At 39.8% G+C, this 12,306-nt stretch overlaps 1 protein-coding gene across 2 annotated transcripts in view; it reads right to left on the bottom strand.

Annotated features, from left to right (window-relative positions):
- The window catches only part of bahd1 (bromo adjacent homology domain containing 1), a 35,696-nt gene that overhangs the window by 16,606 nt on the left and 6,784 nt on the right, over positions 1–12,306 (bottom strand). Inside the window, exon 1 of one of the 2 annotated variants that reach the window (XM_084914475.1) lies at positions 7,659–8,720. The exons of the other annotated variant lie outside the window; for it this stretch is intronic. The gene's annotated coding sequence lies outside the window, so the exon portion shown is untranslated. Of the gene's footprint in view, positions 1–7,658; positions 8,721–12,306 lie in introns of those variants that run through there. 2 annotated transcript variants of the gene reach the window in all.

Raw genomic sequence — 12,306 nt, 5'->3', positions numbered from 1 at the left:
TGGCTGCTCCTGCCTGCATGCCAAATATCCTTGGGCAAGATCCGAACCCTAAGTTGCTCCCTGATGCATCCATCACAATGTGAATGTTACACAGAAAACACATAAGCATTGAAAAAGAACTGTTTGTATAAAGGAGGGAGGAAGTGTAAAGTGTTTTGAGAACTCAGTTAACATAGAAATGCCCTATTTAAAAACCAGTCCATTTGCCAAACTGACCCAAATATCCTTTTTTTTAAAAAAACAAAACAAAACAGGAAGTGAAACTCTTGCCATTTACATTTACAGGAGTATCCTGGGCCAAGCTAGGCAGCATTAGCCTAGCATGTTATATGGCAGGAGAAACCAGAGCACCTGGAGAAAACCTGCAGAAGCACAGGAAGAAGAAAAAAACTCCACACATAAGTGTTTGTCCTGGTTTGAACCCGGGATCCTCTTGCTGTTAGGCAAGCACTGTGGCTAACCTCTGAGCCGCAGTGCAGTAAAAGCCGTTTTTGCTTAACCTAAACAAGCAGCAAGCTGTGCAAAACACAAAGCTCCCAAATATGATTTGAACTGCGGTCTCTTGGCAGACAAACCAGTCCCTTCTTCTTCCACTGCCTCCCCCTCCAGCATTCTAATCTGGACTGTTTAAAGGAAGGCCGTTATCTCTCTGGATCCAATACTGCTGTGGCTGTTGTGTTCAGGCACCAGTGCTAAAGGGCACCTTGTTCGTATCACTGTGGCCCCACTGCATCTGACTGAATGGCAGCATTTGATGCCCTGGGATGAGAATGCACTGGATGCTCCCAGAGGACCCGTGTGTCCATGCCCTGATGGGTCTGAGCTGTTTTAGCTGCACGAGGGAGGCTTGCACAATATTACACAAGTTCTTTTAATGTTGTAGCTGATCAGTGTATGTTTAGTTTAATGTGCTGTAGCTTCCACGTTTCGGTTTTTGTTTTGATTCGAGTTTTAAAAGAGAACTGTTGGCTTTTGATCCTTTGTATTAAAAGACCATTTTTCCTTGAAGTCACATTGAAGCAGATTAATGACTCAAGAAAGTCACTGAGAGCCTGTTGGGTTGCAAGCACCCACTCACTGCTAAAACACAGAAGCCAAAAACCAGAAAAAGGTGAGGCATTTGAGTGATGCATTTAATATTTGATACGATGGATGCTCAGACACTTGCTTCTCATATTCTCATTTATAGTGTCAACGACACAACAAACTCTTTCAATTCACTGTAAGATATGAAATTAAGCAATGATTGTCTGACACTTAGAGGCACAAAACAAACAGTACCACGAACAAATGACTCATGAATCGATCCCGATTCTACAAAAAAAAGAAAAGAAAGGGAAAAAAACTGGTGGCAGAAACACTTGTCACACAATAGCCTCTTCAGTTTCCATGTCAACAGGCTGATACCAAAGCAGCTCCAGCAACTTTAGAACAAACGATGCATAACAAGACTTACGGCCCTCCGTAACTCACAGCTTTCTGCTCCCTCAACGGGAAAAAACACCTCACTTAGGAAAAGCCTTTAGATATCCTGATGACTCAACTCCGGCGACCTTTATGTAATGACACTCATGTGTGCAGCAGAAGGAGATGGATCGTGCTTCTTGCTGGAACACAATTATGCTACTTGACCTCCAAGGAGTAAGTCAACATGGGTCCTTTTATTATAAGTGACTCTCCAGCGAGAAAATCCCTGAGCTTTCACAAACACACACAAATGATCAAGTTCTGAGCACGCTTCTTATTAATAGATTCAGTGTAAGTGTATGATATGAGCTAAGAAGCTAACGATACTATATTTCAATCACTATATTTCAGCCAATCATGGAAGCCTATTTCATTTCCACACTAGTAAAGGTCTGTTCAGTATTTAATGTGAGTCTAAAAAACTCTTCACTTCAAAATACTGCTAGGTTTCAGATTTAGGGTATATACATATAAATAGAGTAAATGTGGCATAAGTTGTTTTTTACGATCTTAGGCACAGACATATGGGCAAAAGAAATAAAGGAAAATGACAAAAAATGTGCACAATTACTTTTAATGTTGAAGGAACTACTCATGTCATACACAACTACAAATCCCAGATTCCACAGCGACTTCGCAACTTCCCTTCTTCTTCTCAAATGTAATGCTTTGAATTTTTACTGTAGTATTTATATGGTTATTAACAGTGTTGTATGTTAATAGTTATTTAAATAAATTTTTTTGTACTGTGCATGTATAATTAATCACACCTCGAATGTCTTAACATTAGTGGGTCGAAACATTTTCACAGGTCGTTTAAATTAAGGGTTGTAGGTAGAGTAGTTCTTTACATGAACAAATGCATTCTTGTTAAAAAAGGTTAATATCATGTAGACTGATGGTTTTTATCCGGTCGTTAAGTCTGACGTCACTAGCCGTGTCTGGGCCTAAACTCCGCTGCAGGTCCATATATCAAACGATCACTATGGCATTACTGAGAGTTGAAAAACTGTCTAAAGTCTTTCATCTTTAATAAAATGATCAGCGTTCTGCTCTACCAGGTGTAACAATTGAGTTTAACATCCAGGCATCCATGAAAATGGAATTTATGACATTTAACGGAGTTAGAAGTTAGCAGGAAGTTAGCTCGCTAGCTTCTATCGAAATACAATATAGCATGTCCTGGCTGCGGGATTTTGGAAACAAATTAAAACGTACAGCTCTGTTATCACTTCCAACATAAATGAAGACAGAAAACTAAACAGCAGTGATGTTTGTAGGGTTACTGAAGTTTGGCTAGCTGGTATATAATGATGTGCTACGTGACCGCTAGCGACACAGCTATGTTAGCATAATATAAACAAGCTAACTTTTTTTCCACTCGATAAAAGTTAACGTGAGTGTTCTCGGTGGTCAGGAACAAATGTAATCGCATGGTAGGATGCTGTAAAAGGGCCAAACTTCAGCCAGGAGAACAACTGAGATAATCCATCCACAATACGAGGTTAGTCATTCATATACTGCTGCATGGGCTGGGCTGTAGTTACATCCTAAGGTTTTAAACTGAGTTTAAATAAATGATTAGCGGTAATAAAAGCCGAGGGAGGTCAACAGTGATCACTGACTGTTTTAGGAGCTTTTTGAGATTAAATAGAAGAAAATACAAAACATTAAACATGTTAACAACACAAAAGCCATATTAAACGCAGACTACTTTAGGCCCGGAAGTAGGATTCGTCACGTCATCACTTAACGACCGGATAGGAGCACATGCCATCGTTTAACAATGTCTTAGGTTGCAGTAAGTCTGCTTTAGATGGTTAAAACATTATGGCTCATCATCAAACTCTCTATGGAGAATATGAGTGGGATTTTTACGTCCAGAATGCCCCTGTTGAGACATTAATAATAATTTGAAATATGTATATTATCTCATTTACTTTAATGAAAAAAAAAATCCTATAAATCACCAGAAAAAACAAAAAACCTTTCACCCTTTGAACACCGAGCAAAAACCGCCTGCCATCTTTCTAAAGGCTACGATTGACAACAACTGATTGGAGCTGATGGTATTGTGAGACGCTCTTACAAGCCCACAGTAAGTGATGTTTATTATCTGTACTCGTGTTGGCTTTCTATAAATCAAAGCGCATCACATCATGCTGTAATCTTTTTTGCCCGTTGTCCTGTTTTTAAAGTGAACCACTTAGGAGTTCCAACAGGGCTTTAATGGCTGCGATGGGGGCATTCAAGGAGAGTGTATGCGTGTGTGCGCCGGAGAGGGTTATGAGAAACAAAACAAGGATCTCATACACTGCACGCTATGAGCTGTCTCTTTGAATTTTGCCTTTAATTATGGATTTAAATTTTTTACATTTTACAATTAGGCAGCGCAAGTCTAAAAAAAACAACTATATATAGGGCTGTGCCGTATAACATCGTCCACGACATTGTGATATTGCTGTTATAGCAACGCCACACGTTCTTAGTGCACATAATAATGAGACAAACCTGGGCATGCACCTAAAAAAGGCGAGCTACTTTAGCAACCTCCAACAAAGCACGATGCTTTGCAAAATAAACAAGAACACTGTTCCTGCCGAAGGTGGAAACAACAAACTAGTTTTCCACTCGAGATTGAAAACATCGTCAACTATAACCGGGCTACAAAGGAGTAGATACTAGCAGCTGGTGATGTGCAACCCAAAAGTAAACAAATGACTCAAACCAAGCATCGCCGGCTGCTAGTTGCACTCCATATGGCAGGAAGAGCAAACGGTGGATGGAAATTACTGATGTGGTTACACGGTGGAAAATCAGTGCTTTAAGCAGCTGGTTAAAAAGTTAAGGTCAACTTAATATACTAAAGTTTTAAGCAGTTATTCTATATTTTTACTTAAAAATTCCAGGAAAAAGCTAGCTGGGACACTTTTGTGCTTACATTTGACTTCTGCCATGTCACTGGATATACTGCTGTGCCACTACTATCACACTATAATGCTGATGCTGCTTCTGCTGGCACCTTGTTTCAGTAGATTCACACTTTGATTTAGGAGGTGTGCCATCACTGACAGCAGCTCACTGGAAAAAAGGAAAATCCCCCTTATTTACTTACACTGACTGCAAGCATCACTGAAATGTAGCTTGCTATTTTTTCTATGTCATGAGAAATATCATTGCACATCATCTTGAAATATTTTAATATCATTTTAAGGCTGTATTGCCCACAATAAGTGGTGTAAAATAATATTTTAAAAAACCATAAGGCACTCTTATGGTGCGGGCGATCGTGGCTCAAGAGTTGGGCGTTCGCCTTGTAATCGGAAGGTTGCCGGTTCGAGCCCCGGCTTGGACAGTCTCGGTTGTTGTGTCCTTGGGCAAGACACTTCACCTGTTGCCTACTGGTGGTGGTCAGAGGGCCTGGTGGCGCCAGTGTCCGGCAGCCTCGCCTCTGTCAGTGCGCCCCAGGGTGGCTGTGGCTACAATGTAGCTTGCCATCACCTGTGTGTGAATGGGTGGATGACTGGACATGTAAAGCGCTTTGGGGTCCTTAGGGACTAGTAAAGCGCTATATAAATACAGGCCATTTACTCTAGTATTTACACGAGTTGACCTTATCAGCAAGTGTGCAACAAAGTGCATTTTTTTACTATGTCAGCTTGCTCTCAGGTCCCACTTAATGAAAGCTTGAATAAACCAAAACCTTGTGTAGCTCCTTTCGGAGTTCTTTAATTATAGTGTGAATAGTTTTATTCTGCTTTTCCAGTCATTTTCCCCCCTGTCTGCTAATATAAAATATGTGCAAGACTTTCTGCGCTAAAACCTGAGTACAATTTTTTATAAGCCACAGTGCATTAAAATGAATAACGACACGGAACATACTCGGGCTTAACCAGGCGAACAAATGTAAACCCACTTAGATCCGGAGCGGACAACTCCACCCGGACGTTTTTGAAACCATCTCATAGCTCGGTCTTACGGCCCTTATTGGCGGATGAGTCGGTGAACCGTGAAATGCAATCCATGAGGGAGAAATTTAATTTTCAGATAACAAGAGGACAGAGGGAGCCTCACATTGAGTTTCTGTCTGTGGATATCAAATCAAGTTACTTCATTTGAATAAGACAAGCATGCACAGTGGAAGGACAGGAGCTCATTGAAGAGCATCATCGTTTCCCCTGGCTAGAGCATCGCCACGCTGACCACAACAAAGAACGCGGCCTTTCAGTGGAGGGAATTAATGCCAGAGTATTACAGTCACTTTTCTTTCGTGCTGTTGCGAAAATCAACCTAAAACACGTTGCCAGTTTAGATGAGCTTTGCTCACACCGCCTTATGCACAGCAGCAATGCCAGTAGGCTGCATAAAGCCACCCACACACACATACACACACAGTTTGAAAATATTAACATTTGTATTACGACTCTTTGAGGGAACATTAAACATAAGTCTTGAAAATCCCTGTTAGCAACAGTTTATGTTTTTTTTCTAACATCCTCCGTGTCCATATAACCCATTCACAGAGAACACGGAGTCTTTATATACACTGAAGGATGTTTAAACCCTGTTTATCTTTATTTTACACAGGAAACCTTTTTCTCCACTATCTGACTTTAAGACAACAGTAGACATGCCGAGTACAAATCTCTGTGACTAAATCTGTTTACTTTGAAAGGTCAAGGATTTAACAGATGAATCCAAAGAGGTCAAAGGCCATCGAGTGACTAAAGGCGGAAATCCATTTTTGCCTTCTTTGCTTTTCTCATTACTTTTGTTGTTGTTTTTTAAATAAATGTATCCCATAGCTGAGAATTAAAGGCTCTTTTCACGACGTACTGCATTTACAAAAATATTTCATCTTTTAAAACCTCCTTAATGTGATACACTGCTATATTGTATTACATTGTTATATTCTTATACAGTTATAATGCTTTTTTAAGGACTCATTAGCCCAAAAAAGGAGGATTTGATGATTTTAAGTAATCCTTTTTTTTGGTGGTGACTATTTTCAATGTGCAAACCTATAGAATACAGTGTCAGTGTGAATATACAGTATACGCTATTTCATTTTTACAGTATTAAAAAAGCTGAAAATGCTGAAAAAACTAAAAATGCTGCAATGTTAACATTTATTCATTTTAAAGTCCTTCTTTCCAAGTGTTACATAAGTAACACTATTAAAAATAGTATCTTGCAGTACAAAGTTTCAAAAGTAAAAGGGTGCATTCATAATATCATATTGTTTAGTGCTGTGTTTTACTACTAATCTCCCAACATCTAAGCTGCATTTACCTGCTGCTGGGATTCAACACATTTATCTGCTTTTAGGCAGTTTGTCCTGCAGGAACACGTCACACAATAGAAGCTGTTAGTATTACTGTGTAGAAAAACCTTAATTTGCACACAAATTGCCAACCAAATAAATGTAGGAAAGGAAAAAGCTCAATATTTAAATGTAAAGTACTAAAACTGAATTATTCAAGTACTTCATCAAGTACTTTGGTTGATGCAGTGAAGAAATATCAAGAAAAAGAAAACATAAAGCAAAAGTGAGTAAAAATATAGTCATTTTTTTCCTTTTAAATCCTTTTAAATATCTTGAGACTCCCTTTTGACCCTGAGATTAGTCGGCAGATGATCAAATGCCAGTGCAGCTCTACTGTGTGAATCTTACGCATTTTAAAGTAAATGGAGCATAGTTCACACATCAGACCTACTTGCCATTGATTTGACTCTCTCTCTCCTGCCGATGGCACATTAAGAGACTGTAGTTTCATCTACATCAGAAGTCCGATAGATACAGGATTAGGAGGAGGAGGAGGAGGAGGCGGCTCTGCCTGGCTGTCTCACAGGCTCATTCAGAAGAAGGACATGGTGTAGCGCTGTCATCATGAGGGAAACAGCCCCGAGGCTGGAGCTCTCGGGGACCTAAGCTGCTGTGCTTCAGATAGTGCATATAACCAAGCTCCACTTTCCTGGAGCAAATCAGCAGTTCCACAGTCTTACACCACCAACCAAACAAACGCTAACCATCCTCCACCACCACCTCGCTTCTCCTACACGCAGGTTCGGGCTCCAGCAGTTACACAAACACCCACTACTGTTTCGCGAATATATTGGGTAGGAAAAAACGATTAACGTTATAATCACACTGTCCAACAAAATAAAGAAAATAAATACAAATGACTCGCCTCTTGAAGATCGTAGTTGGCCACGGTGGTGGTGGTGGACAGTGTTAATCTGACAGCATGCCGTAGCAGGAGTGCAGGCTGCGATATCAGAAGTAGGAAATAAAAGGAGAGATCCTCAGCGGGGAAACGAGTGGAAAACACCCGACCATCCTCGCTCAATCGGGCTTTTTCGGAGCTGCTAGTTAATATCAGTATCATTAGGAGGCTCGTATTACAGCCGAGTTGTTAGAAGCAGCCTAACCACCGACCCTGTCATCTCCAACTGTGACTGAAACACAGCAGCGATTCACCATTACCTCGCGTGTCCCGTTGGAAATAATCACCCACTCAATTTCAAAATAAATAAATAAAAAAATATCAATAAAAATCTCCCGTCCGTGCTGTTTTTTTCTTTTCCCGATGATCAGTTTCTACTCGGTAGAGCTGCGGACCCGGGGAGCGATCCGTGGACCAAACAGCCCACAGTAGCTGGAGACATGGTGAACAAATCGGTGAGCGGTGACCTACTTCCGAAGTGGCAAGCTGGAGATAATATTCATGCGCTGCCTGCATTCGCATTCGCCGTTGCACCGGGACATCCCCGTGTAAAATCACGGTCACGTTACTGTAATATTCCTACAGGGACTAAACGGTGTCATCGTGACAGTTTTTTCCACACTTCCTCGTGGTTTTTCTTTGCTTTTTAATTCTTTAAATCTTCTGTGCATATGCGCCAAAGACAAGTGCAATTTCCCCATTTCCCAAACGTCGGTCTGTTTTATGATGCATTTGTACCAAATGAAACCAGCTCTATTTTATGTCCCAAAAATAAATAAATAGAGTTATTGATAAGTAAGTTTTCCCTCTGCCTCATTGGCTGCAAAGCAAGAGTGAATGTACTGAAACCTGACTGACTTTCAGCCATTAGATGGTCAACTTGAAGCCGCACATCCACAAAAAGCGCAAGTTAAACATAATAAAAGCAAGTGGGCATGAATAAAAGATGTGGAATATTAAAATATTCTAGCCATAAAGACCATATCATCACCCAATTCAACTACAAACTAAATCCTTTGTGTAGTTTACTATATAAAGGGTTTCAAGTTTCAAACGAGTATTTGAATAATTGTTTTAAAACCAGCTGAAAATACAAGTATACGTCCATCTAAATGTTTCATCTTAATGTTCCTACAGCTTCTATACAGGCACATAATGCCAATAGGTACTATTCATTGAATTTTTAACAAGCCTTTGTTCAAATACAGAAGAATGCTTATTACAATAGCTTTAACAACTCATTGCGTATAAAACAAAATAAAACTACAGTAACTAAAACTTTCTTGGGTGCAAAAGGCATAGGAATATTCTAACATGCAGCCCTGCTATAGGTTGGATTATGTTCTGGTTTTCTTTTAATAAGAAAATAGGGATACACTCAGTTCAACTGCTTGTTAATGCAAATATCGAATTAGCCAATCACATGGCAGCAACTCACGTGTTTAGGCATGCAGATTTGTTTGAGATGACCTGAAGACGACAAACTTCTAGCTTTAGAACGGGGAATAAAAGTGATTTAAGTCAGTCTGAGTGTGGAATGGTTGTTGGTTGTCTGGTTTGAGTATTTCACAAAACTGTTCATCTCCTGGGATTTTCTCACGTAACCATCTCTAGAGTTTAGAGAGAACTTCAGGAAAAGAGAAAACGTTCAGTGAGTAGCAGTTCTCTGGGTGAAAATGCTGTGTTGATGCCAGAGGACAGAGGAGAGTCAGACTGCTTCAACTGGTAGGAAAGTAACAGCATGCACTATTAAAATAAATGTCTAGGGTTCGTCCACGTTGCTTTATGTTCAGCCTATTTATATCCATCATTCTGGGCCAGCTGTAATTTGTTATAGTTTGTATAGTTTAAGAACTTGTATTTTTCTTACTTTTCATCTACTCTTTGTATTTATGGTCTCCATTTATATATGCTTATTAAAAAATGTCTGTTTTTAAAATATTTATTTTCTTATACAGAGAGCAAAGAACTTTGTTTGTGTAAACAAACTTAACCAAATGAAGATGAATCTGATTCTAACTCAAATAATTTATAATACAACCAAGGTGTGCAGACAAACATCTCTGAAGGCATATCGTGTCCAGCCTTGAAGCAAGTGGGCTACAGCAGCAGAAGACCACACCAGGTGCCACTCCTGTCAGCTAAGAACAGGAAATGTCAAAATTGGACAGCAGAAGACCGGAAATATGTTTCCTGTCTCATGAGTCTTGATTTCTCTTTCATTAAAATGTTAAGGTCGAATTAGAAGTAAACAACATAAAAGCATGGCTTCATCCTGCCTTGTTTCAAAACTTAGGCCGATGCTGGTGGTGTAATGGTGTAGGGGACATTTTCCTGTTACACTTTGGGCCCCTCAGTACAAACTGACCATCAGTTGGTACTAATTAAATTTTCACTAATAACACCACAGCGAGCAGTATCGTTGATGGCCATGCCCATCCCTTTATGACCACATTGTACCCATCGTCTGTTTGCCACTTCCAGCAGGATGACACACCATGTCACAAATGTGAATATATGAATATAACAATGAGTTCACTGTATTCAAGCGGCCTTCAAAATCAGCAGATCTCCGTCTAATAGAGCACCTTTGAGATGTGGGGGAAACAAGAAATTTGCGTCCTGGATATGTAGCCGACAAATCTACAGCAACAATATGGACCCAAATCTCTCAGGAATGTTTCCAGCACCTTGTTCAATCTGTACCACAAAGAATTAAAGCAGCTCTAAATGCAAAACCCAGTACGAGCAAGATGTGCCTAATAAAGTGGCTGTGACTTTATATGAAGCACAGTTTATCTGTAAAGAAGCACAAAGATGAATTGCATTAAATGCATTCATGTTAAACTGTATTCATTTAAGTAAAAGCTACAAAATATCACAACTTCCATCCATGTGTTGACAAAATAAGTCATCTGAACAGATCTCGTTAGCCTCGGAGAAGAAGAGACATTTTAATCAACATTGATAACATTTACATAGAGCCCCAGGAAAAACACTAAATAATACGATATATTATGTAATGACGAATATGCAATGAGCTATAAATCCATCATGTTAATGCCTAATGTAGTAGTTTAGTAGTGTTTTTCTCATGAATAACATCAAAAAAATAGAAGCATGTATCCCTCTTAATTAGGCTAATTTACTGTATCCTCTGCTCTTAATGAGACATTCAATCTAAACATGACTGATCATTTGCTGCTCATCATTTATTACCTCTTAACACAGATAAGATCGGCCCGTTGCGATACACACAAATTACGGACTATCACTGACGGCTGCTGGACTCACTCAGTGGGCGTTCAAGTTAAAGAAAAGCTTAACGGACGGTTCAATTTTGTTTTTCCACAACAGCCTGATTGGAAAGCCACCATGTTGTCAAGTTACTGACAAGTCAGAATCAAGCTTAACTGGGATAAATGCTGTCCTCGCTGATATCAGCTTTACAGTGTGTAATTAACAGCTGCAAAGGACCTGAGTGTGTTGAGCTAATGAGGCGTGAGCACCGGGGGGAGCTGAGGGAGAATGGACTGCTGAGAGGTGACCTGCGCTGCAACAAACACGCTGCAACACACTGCGAGGGCTAGAGGGCTAAATGCTTCCTACGTGCAGGATGCACTCACTTACCTGCTCAGTGCTGATCTATAGACATACAGCAAACATCTCAATCATTTCAGGAGAAACAAAACAAACCCACCAAAACATTTTACCAGAAGAGACGTTTGTAATGTGAAAGAGGAAGTACGTCCTATTTCACTACTAGGGTTTTATATATTAGGACATAATTTAAAAATACTAAAAAAAAACAAATCATTTGGTCCTTAGGATCTGAAATGATGTAAACACAACCTCAGATGAACCACAACATGACATACTACACCATGTCATTACTTATTTAGCAAAATGAAGAAGAAGCAGCGTGTGGAAACTAAGTACACCCTTCCTGCTTTTGTAGGAATTAGTAGGATAAGTAGCATCCAGACTCTTAATCAAATGCACTTATTTAACTGGTCATCAGCAAGTGAACAACTCTATGAAAGCAGATGTTCTGGCAGTTTGCAGGTCTGGTGCTTTCAGCAACAGAAAGTCAGTCAGCTTCACTAAGATTGGAAAGGCTAATGTCTTTCCTCGTTAAGACGTTGATCGATTGATGATCTAAAGTTAATCTGGGAATGGATGTAAAACCATTTCCAAACAATTTGAAGTGAAACAAAAGATTATTCACAAGTAGAAAACATTAAAGGCATTTGCCAGTAAGCGGAAGATTGCACAGCACGTTTGATGAGAACCTAACGCAGCATATCAGCACGAACACCTCATAAAACTATGGTGGTGGAGGGGTGATGGTTTAGGCTCGTTTTGCAGTCGCAGGACTTGGTTATCTCGCAGTCTTTGAATTGACCTTGAATGGTTCCGTATACCAAAGTATTTACAGAGTCAAATGTGAGGCCAACAGCCATCCTCTTGTAGACTGGCTCCTTTAACCTCCTAGGACCTGGCGTCCACATATGTTGACATCACATTTTGGCTTATTTAGACCAAAATACTCAATTTTGCTCTGCAAGGGCCTGATATCCACTTACAAGGACATTATACTGCTACTGTTCTA

Source organism: Perissodus microlepis, chromosome 19 (genome assembly GCF_051167445.1).
Source record: "Perissodus microlepis isolate ML-2025 ecotype Zambia chromosome 19, ASM5116744v1, whole genome shotgun sequence".
Classification (NCBI taxonomy): domain Eukaryota; kingdom Metazoa; phylum Chordata; class Actinopteri; order Cichliformes; family Cichlidae; genus Perissodus; species Perissodus microlepis.
The sequence above is the reverse complement of the archived record's forward strand: the minus strand, read 5'-3'. Positions and strand labels throughout refer to the sequence as shown.